This window comes from Acomys russatus, chromosome 12, assembly GCF_903995435.1.
Source record: "Acomys russatus chromosome 12, mAcoRus1.1, whole genome shotgun sequence".
In the NCBI taxonomy this organism is placed as follows: domain Eukaryota; kingdom Metazoa; phylum Chordata; class Mammalia; order Rodentia; family Muridae; genus Acomys; species Acomys russatus.
In genome coordinates this window covers 37,235,406-37,252,993 of record NC_067148.1, presented here as the reverse complement: position 1 = coordinate 37,252,993, position 17,588 = coordinate 37,235,406, and positions in this window count along the sequence as shown.

Genomic DNA, 17,588 nt, shown 5'->3' with positions numbered 1-17,588 from the left:
AAGACTCAGTCAGGAGTTGGGCGAGGGCCTATTCTGTGAAGGACTAGGACTGCATTCTTCCCATGTCCTGAGAACCTGTGTGAAGCTGAATGCAAAAGTAACGAGCTAGTTTGTTTGGTAGGGGGCATTTTAAGGCGATATAACATTCACCCTGTGGCATGGTTACTGGTCACTGCTCTTCACCATGTTTACAGTGAGGAAGAGCAGCAAGTGGGGAGGGAGATGTGGAAAATGTGCCTTTTGGTGAGGGTAGGAACGTGAATGAGTTTAAAAGCTCCAGATGAGAAGGGCTCAGAGAAAGTAGCTGTAAGTGTCAGGGAGTTTAGCAGGACTAAAAAGAAACCTTGTCCTTCACACTGGGATAATAGGAAAGGTAGTGGGCTAGAGATACAACTCAGTGGTTCAGAGCACACTGGCTGTTCTTTCAGAGGTCTTGAGGTGCATGTACGTGCAACTCACAATCCGTCATCCACGTGGTGCTGGTTGTACAGGCCTGGGAGGCACAAGAGTTACATAGTGGAGGCTAACACCAAAGTTACAAAAAGAAATGAGGTCACTAGAGCCGGGCGGTGGTGGTGCATGCCTTTAATCCCAGCACTTGGGGCGGGGCGCGCAGAGGCAGGTGAATTGCTGTGAATTTGAGGCCAGCCTGGTCTACAAAGCAAGTCCAGGACAGTTAAGGCTACAGTCAAGACAGAGAAACCCTGTCTTGAAAAACAAACAAACAAACAAACGAATAAGGTCAGGCAATGTGTGGCAGGGCCGTATTTCCTGCAAGGAGATTCCCTGAGAGGTCATTTCATAAAACTGTGACGGTGAAGCCTTAGTTACAAGGGGGAACCTGTTCTGGAGATGCTAAGAGTGTGGGATTCCACCAAGAAAAGCTGCAAGCAGAGAGTGGAACAGTGGAACAGAGGTTGTGTGCAGTCTGCAGAACTGGAGAGACAGGGCTACCTATGGCTGTAGGAGCCCAGTTGATGTTCTAAAGAGCCCCACATTCTGGACATGGAGTGGAAGAACTTGGTGTTTTCCCTAGTGTGTTTTCCTCAATCTTTTTGTGATTTTTTTGTGTGTGTGTGTGTGTGTGTGTGTGTGATTTTTGTTTGCTATGCCTCATTTCTCTTTCTCTTTTTTGGAATGGGAATATTCATTTTGTATCATTGTATATTGGTAATATATAATTTTTTTTAATTTATAGGGCCTCACAGTTAGAGATCGTGTGACTCTTGGAGGGGACTTGCACTTTTGAATAATTTGGAACTGTCAAGACTATGGGGACTTTTGAAATAGGAGTGAATGTGCTCTATGTTATACGATAGCCATGTGTCTGCAAAGCCCTGGGGAGGGGTAATGTTATGACTTTAAAATGACGTGTTTGTTTGGAAAGGCGCTTCAGTGAGTAGAGGCCTCGCTTGCAGTCCCGACGACCTGAGTTTGATCTAGATCCCACAAGGTGGTAGGAGACTCTTGTGATCTCCACTTGCATGTGGTGGCATGTATGCACCTGCATATACATGCTTATACCTGAATGGGCATATATACACGATAAATTAAATATTTAAAAAATGTGCTTAGGTATAAGACTGACAAGAGACGAACTTGTAATGGCTAATTCATTGTCAACTGATCACCTAGGAGACATATCCTGCATGTCTATGAGAGTGTTTACAGAGAGATTTAATAGACAAAAGACCCATTCTGAATGTGAGTGGCACTTTCCTATTGGCTGAGGCCATGTACAGAGTGAAAACGGAAAAAGGAAAAAGGGAGCTGGGTTCTGAAACTCACTTCTCTCTATTTCAAAAAAAATTTTTTTGTAAACTTTATCATATAAAAAACCCTTGCAACTAAGAAAAAAATCACATGTGAAAATAAACCAGACCTGCCCAGCATGATGGCCCACGTCATTAATCCCAGCACTTGGGAGGCAGAGGCAGGTGGATTTCTGTGAGTTCCAGGACAGCCTGGTCTACAAAATGAGTCCAGGGACAGCCAGTGCTATACAGAGAAACCCTGTCTGGGGAAAAAAAAAAAAAAAAAAAAGGAAAAGAGAAAAGAAAATAAACCAGACCCAAAGTCTACACATCTTTTTTTTTTTTTTGATTTTTCAAGACAGGGTTTCTCTGTGTAGCCTTGGCTGTCCTGGAGTCACTTTGTAGACCAGGCTGACCTTGAACTCACATCGATCCACCTGCCTCTGCCTCCCGAGTGCTGGGATTAAAGGTGTGTGCCACCACGCCTGGCAAGTCTACACATCTTAATAAAGTTCTATTTAGTTATAAAGGCCACCATGGAGCTGTAGAGCTCCATGTTAAATTTTACACTTTCTGCTTCTGGACTGTGAAAGACAATGTGACCAGTTGCCACAGGTCCCTGCTGTTCCCTTTCTTGCTGCCACACTTGCCCCCATCACAATGGATTGTACTTTCAATCCATGAGCCAAAATAAACTCTTTAATCTTTAGGCTACTTTGTCAGTCAGCGCAACAAGAAAAGTAACTGAGAGTGCTGGCTAGGTTTTCACCCACCTGACACACTAGGGGGTCATCTGGAAAGAGGAGGCTCCGTTAAGCAAATGTTTCCAGCAGATTGGCCTGTAGGCAAGTCAGTGGGGAATTTTCTTGATTAATGGTTAATATAGGAGGGTGCAGCTCCCTGTGGGCAGTGCCACCTCCAGAGAGATAGTCCTGGATGTTATAAGAAAGCAGGATGAACAAGCCACAAGTAGCAAGTCAGAATCAACACTTCTCCATGGCCTCTGCCTCTAGGTTCCTGCCTTGAGTTCCTTCCCTGACTCCCCTCAATGACAGACTATAATCTACATGATGAAATAAATTATGTTCTCTGAAAGTTGCTTTTGGTTATGGTGTTTATTGCAGCAATAGCAGCCTAACTAGGGCATATAGCAAGTCAAAACCCTACAGGGCCCAGCCAAAGAGGCACAGCCCCCTGGCTCTCTCTCCCAGCCTCCGTTCTTTTTGTGAGCTAGAACCGATAACCCATGCAAGGAGGCGAAGAGAGTGCCAGGCCTCTTTGTTGTGGTGTCTCACCTTATTTCTGGCTAGCACCCCACTCTGCTTACCAGTGCCATGCAAGTGATTCCCACCAGCACATGTGTAAGGTGTTAACTTGGCTCTAGTCTCCCTCCCTCTCTTTTTGCCTTGAGGTGGAGCTGTGTGGGTGTTTCTCCTGTTTTTATATTCATTAGCTTCTTAGCATCCCGACTAACCTCCCTCTTCCTTTGTAGCATAGTCAGAGTGTGTGCACAGAGGACATTACCACCTTGAACGTGGTGGCATTGCCACCTGAGAGGATGGCAGGGCCTGGGTGAGTCAGGTGAATGGAAAGGGACTTGATCCCACTAGGCCACTTCTTTAAGGAGCAGGGCCAGATCACGGGTCACTTCTTGCTGACTCTTCTCTCTCTCTCTCTCTCTCTCTCTCTCTCTCTCTCTCTCTCTCTCTCTCTCTCTCTCTCTCTCTCTGGCTCGCTCGTAATCCCCAGGTAACAAATTGCAAACTTTCCAGAGGTGGGATGCGAGGTAGATCAGATGGAGGAGGGAATGTTGAACAAAGGTTGGAGTCCAGGGCCGGTGAGCTTATCTTTACCTGTGGTATTTACACTGCAAAGGTTCTGGTATGAAATTAACAGGAAATTACAAAGACCTTTAAAAACAACAAACAGGCAGAGTGCCAAGAATCTTTCTTCTTCCTGGTCATCCACACCCTAGGAAGCAACAGGAAACAAAGGTAGCTCTTCTTTCTGGGCTCAATGGCTGTAATTGGAGATTGAGATTTCTGAAACCATTTGCCCTTCTTGCCTACTTAAGCAGAACTTAAGTGGGGATCAGGGGTGTCAAGGAAGGGCTAGTCTGGAAAACAAAGGGTATAATTTTGACCCCTTTGCTTGGTGCCTCCTTCCTCTTTGTTATTTCCTCTGTTTCTACCCGTTTTTTTTTTTTTCTCCATTTTCACCGTTTTCCCTTTTCCACTGTTCATTCTATCTCTTCTTGCCTGACTGGTGTTTTACGGTAGTAGTAGGTGGGAGCTGGGAGACTGGGCGCTTCCTGAGGAATAGAAACCAGAGAAGCCACAGGACCTCATTCATAGAAGAATGAGGGGTAGTAGGAAGAAATTGAAAACTTTCTGGAAGGGACTGTGGGCACTCAGTGGCTAGCCCCGGGGCATGTTCTGGCTGCTGCATGGCCAGGCAGGACACTGGTATTGAAAGAGTTCATTTCTTCATCTACTTGGCTAGGGCTAGTTTCAATCTGGCACCGGGAAAACATATTTCCATGCCAGCTGGCATTTATATGGAGGTAATCATCTCAGTTTTACCTGATGAAAGTGTGTTAAGAAGACTAGAGGCGGGGTGGTGGTAATGGTGGTGGAGGGGGTGGAGGGGGCAGAGGCCTGGAGAGATGGTTCAGTGGTTTAAGAGCACTGGCTCTTCTTCTGAGGACTTGGGTTTCATTCCCAGGTCTCATATGGCACAGCTCACAGCTATCTATAGCTCTAATTCCAGGGGAGTCTGATGCTCCCTTCTGTCCTTTGCAGGTACCAGACATGCATATAGTGTGCAGACATACATGCAGGCAAAACACTCATATACACAAAACAAAGACCTGAAACATACAACAACAATAATAATAAAACAAAATATTAAAATGCCATAAGACAGAGCCCTGACTCAAGGAAGCCTCTACTGTGTTTTTTACTGGGCTCAGGACTACTTGATAGTATCAGGAGAAAGTGCAGCCCAGACCCTGGGGTGTGCCTGAGCCACCTGAGGGAGTGGGAGGGGACAATCCTCTGTGCAGAGACACTCAGCATGCAATGGCACAGAGTGTGTCAACATCTGCCATCCTGAAGTCCTGCCCACAGCCCCAAGGTGACTGCTTGGAGTATGTCAGTATCTGACTCTCCAGCAATGGGTACAGCTGACTTGTTCATTAGTGTCGTAGTGATTCCAAAGCCATTTGACTTGAGTCTCTTTTGAGATTGACTTGGCTTGATCAAGCAGGAGGTTGACCCTGAGTTTCGATGGTCCAAACTTCCCAGGGAAATGGTGCTGGCTCAGCGTGATCAGTCAACCATGGACTTTATGAGCTTGTATGGATTGGCCTGTCCTTATTCAAATTGGTCCCAGCTGTGGTGTGGGTGTCTTAAATGTGTTCCCCCAAGGGTTTAAGCTTGGTCTCCATTGTAGTGGCAAGGTTACTAGGGTTCTTTTGCATTGGCTTCCATTTTTTTTCTTTTTTCTTTTTCTTTTTCCATTTCTTTCTTTCTTTTTTGAGACAGGATTTCTCTGTGTAGCCTTGGATGTCCTGGACTCAGTGTGTAGACCAGGCTAGCCCCAAACTCACAGAGATCCACTTGCTTCTGCCTCCTAGTGTTGGAAGGCAGCAGTGTCCATTTCTAATCCCTGAGAACCAGACAGAAGCTAGTAATTTACACTGTCCGCTTTCAAAGGCAGAGGAATGTTGCCTTGAGCATCGAGCACATGCAAGCCAGCGCCCAACAAACACGTAGCATCACAGCTCTGAGCTTGGCTCTTACCTCTAATAGGTGACTCAGCAGCTTCCTTAAACTCATCAGTCACTCGTGCTTGCAACTCCTCTGTACCTGTAGCTCTTCGCAGCCTTGACCTTGACCTTCCATAGTCTCCACCCTCTTCAAGTTCCTGCCCTCAGCTACTTTGTGGGATGCTCTTCCCTTCCAGATACTGCTGGGTTATCTGGGCCTACAAGTTCCGGGGAATTGCCCGTTCTCTGTGGAGATGGTTTAGTCTACCCAGAGGAAGGACCACATGTAGGCGATGGACTTTATTGGGGGAGTCTCTGTTTGCCGCACAGGGGAGAATATGGAAAGGGGGATTCTCCACACCTCTGGCTTAAGGTTGAGAGGCACGTTGCTCAAGTAAGCAGATCTTCCTCCTATGGTCTGTTGCTGCTCAAGGCTGTGTGATCGGTGAATGAAGAGTTAGAACTAAACCTGTTCCAGGGCTGGAGGGATGGTGTAGGCGAGGAACAGATCTCTCAGAGATAGGAGGCAGTGGGGGTTGGGGGAGATAGGTGGGACAGGTAGGCTGGAGTTCAAAGGCGTGGATAAACTAAAGATGCCTATCTTGGCTCCTAGAAAAAATACTGGAACTAACACAAAGAGGCTTAATTAAAAAGCTAACAGAGGTTGCTGGCAGCTGTGGCACCTTTAATCCCTGCTCTTGAGAGGCAGAGGCAGGTGGATCTTGTGAGTTCAAGGTCAGCCTGGTCTACAGAGTGAGTTCTAGGGCAGCCAGATCTCCACAGAGAAACCTTGTCTCAAAAACCCAACAACAAATCATAAATTACATTAAAAAATATTAATTGAGTAAAAGTGAAAACACAGAGCCCAGTAGATTGCTCAGTGGTTAAGAGCACTTGATGATCCTTAACTCCAGTTCCAGAGAGTCTGATGGCCTAGGGGCAGCTCCTTGGACACTGAGTACATACATGGTACATACACATACACACAGGCCAAATGCTCATAAACATAGAATAAACAAATCTAAAATGAAATTAAAATAAAACACCAAAAAGTTGTTGGATGTAATCAAATTAGTAAGTTTCCACTTCCTCCTCTCCTCCCAGTCACACCCCACCTCCTTTTCTCTTCAGAAAAGGGAAGTACCCCCATGGATACCAACCAGCCATGGCATATCAGGTTGCAGTAAGACTAGGCACCTCCTCTCTTATTGAGGCTACATGAGGCAACCCAGTAGGAGGAAAGGGTCCCAAAGGCAGGCAACAGAGTCAGAGACAGCCTCTGCTCCCACTGTTAGGAGTCCCACAAGAAGACCAAGCTAGCGGTCAGTCCCATGACTGAACTGCCAACCAAACAAAGGTTAAAAAAAAACAAACCAGCTATGGACTAATGGTTATAATGAACCCCGTTGTCCTCCCTCAGCCTTTTTGAGTGAGAGAACACTGAAGTAGTTTTCCTATCTCTGTCTCATCAGTGTTTTTCCTTTGTGTGTAATGCAGACGATTGGTCTTTGTAGTTCATGGACCTCTGCAACCAGGAATAGCCTTTAAATATCTCACCTGAATCACGCTGGCATCTGACTTCAATGGCGACTCTTTGGACTTCAAACTGTTATGCCCAAATTTTGAGAGACTCCTCAAACAGACCACCCAGGAGCCAAGTCCAAATGCAACGGCAAGGAAGTCTTTTTATTGCAAGTTTGAGGAAGTAGCCTCAAGTCTCAATCAAGAGTTTTGTTTTGTTTTGTTTTGTTTTAGGTTTTAGACAAAGAAATGGGTTTTACAGTATATGACTGGATGGCATTTGGGCAGAAAAGCTGCAAACAGGGAGTTGGCCTATAGAAAAGATTGGCTGAAGCAGTCATGAGGGCTTTAGGAACTTTGGCCTGGCTTCTCCTAATTGGTTGTTGCTATGTGCCAGACCACCTACTGGTCAGCTTGACCAGCAGAGAGTATATTTGGACTTTCTCAAGGTGAACTGATTGTGTTGCTAGGGAATATCTTTCTGTTTAGACTGCTTTATGGTTTTTCTGGAATCTGGGTTCAGCCCTTGGCTAAGTTTAACACAAAATGGAGTTTCTTCGTCAAAATGGAGTTTGTCTGGTCCTTACAAAACCTGAGTCTAACTATTTTAATAGAAACTCTGGAGGTCTGATTTTACAAGTAGATCTAAATTGTGGAGAGAGTTGGAAGACAGATGTGATAGATTATTGAACTGAGTGGCCCTCGGGGAGCCACACCTCCTGGTATTAACATTCCTATGGCATTCCATGTGGACTCAGGGCATCGCTAACAGGATTTTAGCCAAAATAAGGCCAGCAGCCAGCTTGCAACATGGATGCATATTGGGGTGCGTCTAGGTGAAACACTCTTGGAATTCGGCTGCTGTGCAGAAAGAGGCAGCAGATGGATGACTGACCAGTGCGGGCCTTGTGGAGAGAAACCACGAGGCTGAAGGAAGACCCTGGGTTCTAGTTTCTCTCTAACTCTCCACCAAAACCTTCTGTGGGAGGAGCCTTAGCTCTATCACATGGAGCAGAGCAAGCGTGGGAAATAACACATTGCTGGTTTAAGTTGCTAACTTTCAGGGTGGCTTTTTATTGATCGATCGATTGATTATTCGGGAATATCACATCATGCCTGATCCACCCCTGTCCACCCCCACTCCCACCCCCACCACCATTCATGGCCTAGTTCAATCTAGAGCATTCCAGATGCTCTCCCTCATATCTACAATAAGCTTCCTCCTCAACCACACCTATGGGCAGTCATGTCCTAATTTTTTTTTTTTTTCATTCATCTGGGACAGCCTTCCAGAATTATGAACTGAGACTCAGATCCAGGTTTTTTGTTGTTGTTTTTGTTTTAGCAACATATGCATTTGTCATTCAACCTAGATTGCCTCTTGGGAAGTAGTCTAATCTCGGGTGAGGCCATTTCTTTAGTTAAAACAATGCCCAGAGAGAGGCATCGATATAAGTGGCCAGCAGGGAATACACTAGAATCCCAGACAGTCAGCTCATGCTTGGGCAGCACACTCACTACAGTGTCTACTTCAGTCATGTTTCTATAGACCTCTGTGTGTTTCCCATGGTATGAATACAGGAAGGCAATTTACTTGATGCCCAGGCAAACTTCTATCAAGAATGTGCTTGGCTTAAAGTGAGAATTAGATTAAAGGGCTGGAGAGATGGCTCAGAGGTGAAGAGCACTGTCTGTTCTTCCAGAGGTCCTGAGTTCAATTCCCAGCAACCACATGGTAGTTATGTACATTGGTGTTTTGACTGCATTTCAGTCTGTGTGAGGATGTCAGATCCCCTGGAACAGTTGTGAGCTGCCATGTGGGTGCTGGGAATTGAACTTGCGTCCTCTGGAAGAGCAGACAGTGCTCTTAACCTCTGAGCCATCTCTCCACCCCTCGAGAAGGATCTTTTGCCAAACTGTCTATTGGAGGATGTCCATTATAAAAATGAAACCCTGGAGAAGCCTGGACATCCCTTGAAAAAGAATGTTTCAAAAGGGGGAAAATAATACTGAGAATTGACATGTGTTGAAGCAGCCATCTGATATGCTGCCTTCCCCTGTGTAGCCTTCTCGATCCAAGGATAGATAATCCCGACCTAACCTGCTGGTGGGCCCTGAGTGGTGGAGCCAATTGAGTCATCCCAGTTCTCTGGTCCCGGTCCTCAGTGTTCATGTGACATAAGTTGATCCAAGAAGATTGAACCATAGGACTTTTGCTTGGGATGCTAGGTGATTGACAGGCTCATGGGCACTCTCTTTGGATGGGGACCAAGGTCTACTGTAGCCTTAGGTACAGTTGGCAGCTGTTGTGACTCAGAAAGCAATGCTCCAAAGTATGGTGCTCCAGTATACTCCTTTGAACTAAATGAAAGGAGGATGGAAGGTCTCAGAAGCAAAGCATCTCAGACTTTGTCATTCTCATCTCCTGTTTGCCTCTCCCTCCCGAAGAGTCATAGAAACCAGCATTTATCTTCCTCAAGGTGAGTCATAGGAACTAAGCCTTTCCCTAAACCAGCTGGGTTTGGTGGCACACGCCTTTAATCCCAGTACTAGGGAGCCAGAGGCAGTCGTATCGCTGTGAGTTCAAGGACAGTCTGGTCTACAAAGCGAGTCCAGGACAGCCAGGACTACACAGAGAGACTCTGTCTTGGGGGGAAAAATATCTAGAAATCAGAAAGCCTTCTCCCCTCAGGGCTACCATTCAAGCTGGTTCTGCTCCGTAGCCAGGAGGGAAAAATGCAACACTGGGCTAACTAGACTCTGAGAAGACAGGTCCTCCTGGGTCCTGCCTTTAGCCTGTTAGCTTTCCATAGTCCAGTCACATGTCAATGTGGCTGTCAGTGCTTCATCAAAGCTAAGTCCAGAAACAGCCTGCCCTGGGTCTTGGCTATTTATTTACTTATTTATTGTTTGTTTGTTTGTTTGCTGGCAGGATCTCACTGTGTAGCCTTGGCTGACCGGGAACTCTTTTATGTGGATCAGGCCAGCCTCCCCCTTGCGATCTGCCTTCCTTTGCCTCCAGAACGGTGGAATTAAAGCTGTGCTTCACTGGAGCTAGAGTCTCCTCAGTACTGAAGGGCGGGAGTGATTCAGGAAATGTAGTATGCTTTTGTAACCTGTCTTTTGTTGTAGGGCAGGCCCTTATGACGGGGGAGGAAAGGATCACATCTTTCTGTCCCAGCACGACCATCATAATCACAGGGTGAAACTGATTCCACAGAGGACAAAATGGGGAGTGGGGAAGAAAAGGAACTTTTGGATAAAACCTACTCTAAAGCCTGTTGCTTGTGTATTCTACAGTCACAGCAGCCACTAGATTCCCCATGTTGTCTAAGGCAGGTGGCCCCAGTTTCCTCTTTACATGTGACTGTAATTGACACCATGGACAGAATTCAGTGAGTGGTATGGTGAGCTGGATACTAGTGTATGCGACTTACACTTTATCCATTATATACCAGGCATGTGCTGGAACACCGTGCAGCCATGAGAAACTGGCTGGCTATGGAGACATACATCTGTTATCCCAGTACTGCTGGGCATGCTGAGACAGGGGGGGTCATGAGTTCTAGGCTGGCCTGGGCCTACATAGTGAGACCTTATCTTAAACAAAACTAAGGAGGTTGGGCATGTTGGTACACATCTAAAACCCAGGAGGCAGAGGCAGGAGTATCACTGTGGGTTGGAGTCCTTCCTGCTCTACACAATGTGCTCCAGGTTAGCCAAGGCTACATAGTGAAACCATGTCAAGAAACAAAACAAAGTAACCCTCCCTCCCCATCAAAGAGACTCTACTGGAAAGTGGAAAAACACAGGTTACAAATCTTTGGTATGAAATGCTATAGAATCCAGAGGGGGATTTTTAACCATTTTAACTGAGTGGGGGATGGGGAAATGTGGAGAGGAGAGAAGGGACCTGCTCTCACTTATCTTAGGCCCAATGACTCCTCCCTGATGCCTGAAATGACAGAACACCTTGGGGGAGAGCCTGAGGGGAGAAAGAGTCCCTAGGATCCTGGGTCGAGGCTGGGTCAGGAGAACCAGTGAGAATGTAGGGAGCACAATCAGCCAGCCACATGCTTATTGACAGTTGTCCTCAGAGTCTGGGGTGGGAGATTGTACCCAGAGCCTTGGGGTTCTTGGGGTCATGGGTTGAGTCTCTAGTCACCCGTGATTACTGTGGTACCCAAATAAAAGGACAAAAGTGGCAGTCCTGGGGTCAGGATGGGGGTACCTGTCTACAAAAAAATGCAGGAGGCCTGACACCTGCAGATCCCTAAAGGGATGAGGCTCCTCCTGGGCTGCCAGGCCCAAGTTCTGCTTCCTTTAATGGCAAACTTTAATTCTTCAGAAACCGCCTGCTTAGGGATGCCTGGCCTGCTTAGCAGCTCTCATCAGGAATATGCAATGTTGGTGTTTGAAAAGAAGAAGAATCTGCTTCTGAGCAATCTGCATTTCCAGCAAGCTTTCAATAGCCGGCTTGTGAATGAGGTCTTTCTGTGTTTGTGAACAGCCAGGGGGCAAGAAGTGAATGCATCTACACTGCATACCCCCTCCACCCCCAATACCCTCCACCCCATTCCCCAGCCCCCATCCCCCACCAGCAGCTCCTGCCTGGGGAGGCAAGAAACTGCCTTTGCCAAGAGCAGGGGATGCTGGGATGTGTGTGTGAGTTATTTCTCCCTGGAGGTTTCCAGGGAGCTGAGCTCTGAGAGGTAAACTCGCAGCTTCTTTCCCCAGCTTTGGGCCTCCTCTTGCTCAAAGATATGGCTTTGTAGAGAGGCCTGAGAGTCTCGGTGTATGGGGTCTGGCTGCTCCTGTTTGAATAGGGTTCACCTCTCTCTTTGTAAGGATTTCCTTCCCATCTTTTTTGCCTTGGTTAGGAGTCACCTGCTGGGTTGATAAATGCCTTGAACTGGTCCCCAAGCTCATCTTTGCTCTCAAGAGACAGCCTGGGGAAGGAAGCCGCTTAACTTCAAGTGTTCACCGAAGGCTTTGGCCCCAGTACAAGAGCCCACTGTATTTTCTTCCTTGACCTGCCACCGGTAGCATCCTTGGAGACCACTGTGAGAAAGGTGAAGGTCTTTCCTTATTCATGACTCCTCTCCTCTCCTCAGGACACAAGTCCTCCCTCTGCAGTTTGTGGTCAGTCTGTTGAAGTGACCCCCTTGGGAAGGATGAGGTCAGAGGATCCCCAGGATCTTGGTTCTAGACCTCACTGCAGGTACGCTGTGTGTACTTGGGGTCACAGAGCTGAATAGTCCAGATGTGCAGCTTTGACTCCCAGAATGCATTTCAAAGTCATTGGCATGGGTGCAGGCTAATCTTATGTCGTCTTTTTTTTTTTTTTTTTTTTTGAGACAGGGTTTCTCTGTGTTAGCCTTGGCTGTCCTGGACCCTTTGTAGACCAGGCTGGCCTCGAACTCACAAAGATCCCTTTGCCTCTGCCTCCTGAGTGCTGGGATTAAAGGCCTGAACCACCATGCCTAGCTATGTCAAGTCTTTTTGACACACAAACTAGAGTTCTTTATGGATGGAAACTCAATTGAGAAAATGCCTCCATAAGATCCAGCTATAGGGTATTTTCTTATTAGTGATTGATGGGGGAGGACCAAGCCCATTGTAGGTGGTTCTATCCCTGGGCTGGCGGTCCTGAGTTCTATAAGAAAGCAAGCTGAGCAAGCCATGGGGAGCAAGCTGCACCTCTTTATGGCCTCTTCATCAGCTCCTGCTCCCAGGTTCCTGCCCTGTTTGAGTTCCTGTCCTGACTTCCATCAATGATGGACAGCAATGTGGAAGTGTGAGCCAAACAGAGCCATTCCCATCCCCAACTTGCTTTTTGGTCATGGTGTTTTCGTCAAGGCAATAGGAACCCTGATTAAAAGAGCATGTGTGGACCAGCACTGCAGAGGATTCTATTCCAAAACCAGGTACCTATCCCTCTAGAGCAAGACAATGTGCTTTGCTTTGTCTGAGGGTACTTTACAGTTTGTTAGGAGGTACTGAGTGTTGTGAGGGACCAGTGGAAAGTTGCCGTTTTAAATAGGGAGAACTCCAGCTTTAGCAAGTGACTTGAGCAGAGGTAAAGGCAAAGTGGCCAGGGACTCTTGGGGGAGAGGTGCTGCAGGCCAGGAATAGCCAGTGCAGGGATATGGCAGGGAGGTTTCCCAACAAAGGCAGAAAACAGCAAGAAAGAATACGAAGCTGCTGTCACAGCGGCATTGTGAGGACCTTGGCTTCTTCTCTGAATAAGCCTATAGGAAGCCAGTGGAAGATTTTTACCACCTCTTAAATGTTTATTATTTTGGATATGTGCATTGGTGCACTTAAAATGTGGGTCTGGAGACCAAACTCAGGCCATCCGGTTTGGTTGCAAGTGTCTTCACCCCCTGAAACCTTTCTTTTTGATAGCAGCCTTTTACTTTTCTGATGCCTGTTTTTGAGGGTGCCACCTTCCTGGTCCAGTGAGGAGTAGAAATTCCTCATCAACAAAGTGATGGAAACATATGAGAAGACACAAAAGTGTGGGGAATATCTTAGTCTATTTGCACTATCTCAAAAATACTGCAAATGGGTGTGATGTGTATTTTAAATTTTAAATTTACCACTCTTAGCTTTCCCTCCCTAGTGCAGGCCATAAAGCTAGAAGTTCTTTTCCCCAGGTGGGCTGTAGAAACTCTAATAATCTTCTACCCATCTTGCAGCTGGCCATAAATTCTATGATCTACAGGAAGTCACAGGACCTATCCCATTCCAGAGGGAGCTTTCCTGTGTTCTGGGAGGAGAAATGCTGCCCAGAGAGTCTGAGAAAAACCCTAAGAGTCCTTGCTGTGTCTATTCCCCTACCCCCTGATCCAGTCAAGTCAGCACTGGCTCAAACCCTTTATGTCCAATCATCTTCCTGTAGCTGTCTATGCTTCCATCCTGCCTAGGCAATACAATCTCTATAAAAGTCTAAGACAAGGAATCAGAGGTGGGGTGGGATGGGGGGTCCTGGGTAGCTGACCAAGTGACAGTTCACAGAGGATGGTGCACCAGAAGACAGGGAAGCTCCTTGCACTCTGTAGATCTTTTTTTTTTTTACTTTTTAATTAAGTATACAGTGTTCTGCCTGCATGTATACGTGCAGGCCAGAAGAGGACACCAGATCTCATTACAGATGGCTATGAACCACCATGTGGTTATTGGGAAGTGAACTCAGGACCTTTGGAAGAACAGCCAGTGCTCTTAACCTCTGAGCCATCTTTATAACCTAATAAGCATGCTTCTTTGGATCCCTAGAGCCATTCTAGCAAACCCAACATTGAGGAGGGCCGAGGAGAACCATGATTTACGCCAGTGGGCCAGAAGCACAGGGCCTGGGTCTGGAATGGGAGCAATCTTGAGATCTGATCCCTCAATGTGTAGCATCTTTCATCTCCAGGAGGGTTGTGCCAGAACTGGATTGGAGAGAGCCAGAGGTGTCGACCACAGCATCAGTGTTGCTTTCTGTGGGGGAGAAGTCTTCCCTCCTTATGAGGTCACACAGGTTCTCCAGAAGTATTCAGTGTTGTGAAGCATGAGGGCAGAGGAGAACTGGACTTGAGACAGGGTCTCAAGTAGCCCAGGCTTGTCTTGAATTTGCTGTGTGGTGGAGGATAATCTTGCATTTTTTCTAATCCTCCTGCCTCTACCTGGAGAGTGCTGGGATTACAGGTGCACGCCAAGACACTTGGACTATGTTGTGCTGATGGTCAAACCAGGGCTTTGATCATGCTAGATAAACAATGCCTACTGAGCTACAACCCCAGGCCGCTGAGACCTTTTTTTTTTTTTTTTTTTTTTTTTTTTTTTTTTTTTTAAGATTTATGCATATGAGTGCTCCATCTTCATGTACACCTGCACACCAGAAGAGGGCACCAGATCACTTTGTAAATGGTTGTGAGCCACCATGTGGGTGCTGGTCTTTCCTTTGGAAGAGCAGCCAGTACTCTTAACCTGAGTCATTTCTCCAGTCCTGCTATTTTCTGCCCCCAAGACAGAGTCTGTGTTAGCCTTCGCTGTCCTGGACTTGCTTTGTAGACCAGACTGTCCTCGAACTCACAGGGATCTGCCTGCCTCTGCCTCCTGAGTGGTGGGATTAAAGGCGTGCGCCACCACACCCAGCCTTATATCCATTTCTTTAAAAAGATTTATTTATCAGTATACAGTGTTTTGCCTGCATGTATACATGCACACCAGAAGAGGGCACCAGATCTCATTATAGATGGCTGTGAGCCACCATGTGGTTGCTGGGAATTGAACTCAGGACCTTTAGAAGAGCAGCCAGTGCACTTAACCTCTGAACCATCTCTCCAGCCCCTCTATACACATTTTATACATATCTCTAAATGACTGCTTTTAACCCTGACCATAAAACCACTATCATAGCTAAATACTTTCAGTCCTTAACAAAGGATCTAGACAGTGAGTCAGTGGGAAAGTTATGGTTTTGTTTGTCCAGAGGGCTATTATGCCCTGGTTTATTAAATGGCTAGACAGTGTGGAGTCTCCAGAATGCTCACATTCTGGTGAGGATGGTCAGATGGTACAAACACTTTAGAAAATTTCACATCAAACGAGTTAAACATACGTTCACCTTAGGGCCCAGTAATTTCATTCCTAGGTATTTTATTCCAAACAAATGAAGCTGGGCATGGTGACGCATGACTTTAATCCCAGCACTTGGGAGGCAGAGGTAGACAGATTGCTGTGAGTTCGAGGCCAGCCTAGTCTACAAAGCCAGCCTAGAACTGCCAAGATAACACAGAGAAACCCTGTCTCAAAGGTCTAAAAAGCCAGCCAAACCTACCTTTGGTTTTATAAAAAGAATTGCATAAGCATATTAATTTTATTTAAATACCCTAACCTGAAAAATAACCTTACATCATTAGCAGATGAATGGAAAAAATACAATGTGGCACTCTCAGAAATAAAAAGAGAACAGTCACTGCAAAAAACTGAGATGTAAATTGAAAACATTATGTTGAAGGGCTAGAGAGATAGTTCAGCAGTTAAAAGCACTGACTGTTCTTCCAGAGGTCTTGAGTTCAATTCCCAGCAACCACAGGGTGGCTCACAGCCATCTATAATGGCATCTGGTGCCCTCTTCTGGCCTGCACGTGTACATGCAAATACAGCGCTCATATATGTGTGTATAATGTATATGTATGTAAATCTTTTAAACTGGTGTTGGATAAAAGCAGCCACGAACAAGAGAATTCATGATGGTTGAGTCCATTTATTTTGGTTCCTAGAACAGGCATATGTTCAGTCATGTCAAATCAGTCAGTGTCTCAGGGACAGGGTAATGGGTAATTATTAGAGAGATGCTGTGGGCACTGAATCTTAGAGACAGGGAGGAGGCGAAGGTTTGAGGATGACAGATAACCGCATGGGAAATGTTCCTAGCAGCACAGAGGTCCACCCAGAGTCCACAGTCATGTATTTAAAGTCAATTTGGGGCTGGGGAGCATCTCAGTTGGTAAAGTGATTGTCTAGAAAGCTCAAGGCCCTGGGTTTAATCTCTAGTACTACATAAACCATGCGCTGCAGTGTATGCCTATAATCCTAGCACTTGTGAGGTGAAGGCAGGAGGAACAGTGTAAGGTCTCCTCAGCTACATGGGGGAATTTGGGATACATGAGATCATCCTGGGATACACGGCCAGCCCAGGATGCGTGAGGCATTGAGAGAGAGAGAGAGAGAGAGAGAGAGAGAGAGAGAGAGAGAGAGAGAGAGAGAGAGAGAGAGAGAATGAGAGAGAGAGAGAAAGCAACTAAAGTGAGTCTGGCCTGCATGGCTGATTGGCTCCAAGTGTAGCTGCATATGCCTACACAGCCTGTGTGTAGGGCAGAGGATTGGGTTTACCGAGTTGCCATTTACAACAAAAGGGGGTCTAATTAATACACCGAGAGAGGAGTTTGTCTATGGTCACAGGAGTCAGGCTTTCCAGAAGCAGCAGCCTCTGGGTCTCTGATGTCTATGTGTTCCTTCATCTAACCGCAGCATAGGACAGAAGCGTGACCCTCCTATGTCCCTGTTATGTAGTTTTCAAGAGCTGGGATTCTCAGAGATCCCATAGATCCATAAATCCATAGATCCAGGGAAGGAAGCTCAGTGCTAAACACCTCTGTTCCCTGGACATTTTCTTCACCTAGTGGTGTTTTTCTGAGATCACCTTAAACAAAGATTCTAGGACTTGGGGGATTCCCGGTAACTAGCCTGTCCTGTCCCACTCAGTTCTACTTGCTGCTACAGAAAGATCAGTCTCCTGCTTCATGGGGCAGTCTGGCTAGATCCCACCTTGGCAATTCTTAGAGAAACATCAGGTCCTTAGCCCACCCCTACCTACTCCATAGTTCCTTGGAGACAGTTTTCTCTGACAGCTGCTCTCTGCTTACAGATTTCCTCTCCAGAAGAGGGCAGACATACAGCCACCTCCCTCCTAGGCGGCCTCCATCAACACTAGACAGAAATTATTACTTAGTTATTCTCTTGGGTGGGATCACTCTGATGGTGTGTTGTGA